The sequence below is a fragment of the Etheostoma spectabile genome, chromosome 6 (genome assembly GCF_008692095.1).
Source record: "Etheostoma spectabile isolate EspeVRDwgs_2016 chromosome 6, UIUC_Espe_1.0, whole genome shotgun sequence".
Taxonomy (NCBI): Eukaryota; Metazoa; Chordata; class Actinopteri; order Perciformes; family Percidae; genus Etheostoma; species Etheostoma spectabile.
The window spans coordinates 20,743,538-20,743,804 of NC_045738.1; the positions used below are offsets into that span (position 1 = coordinate 20,743,538).

At 49.4% G+C, this 267-nt stretch overlaps 1 protein-coding gene across 6 annotated transcripts in view; it reads right to left on the minus strand.

The window, feature by feature from the left end:
* Positions 1-267, minus strand: part of cep192 (centrosomal protein 192) — a 132,487-nt gene that overhangs the window by 33,570 nt on the left and 98,650 nt on the right. The gene's annotated exons all lie outside the window — the stretch shown is intronic.

Consider the following 267-nt stretch of genomic DNA (forward strand, 5'->3'; position numbering starts at 1 on the left):
GTTAGACTGGTTCACATCTTACCTCTCTGGCCGCACCCAGTATACTCTACTAAAGTCCTGTAAATCCATTCCCTCCTCCGTCACTTCAAGTGTGCCCCAGGGCTGGGGCCCCTACTCTTCATCATTTATCTGCTTCCCCTCAGCAATATCTTCCGCAAATTTAACATTCACTTCCATTGTTACGCCGATGACACCCTCTCCACCAAACCCTCGTCCACTCTCCAGCCCACCTCCCTTACAGATTGCATCTCTGAAATAAAAACCTGG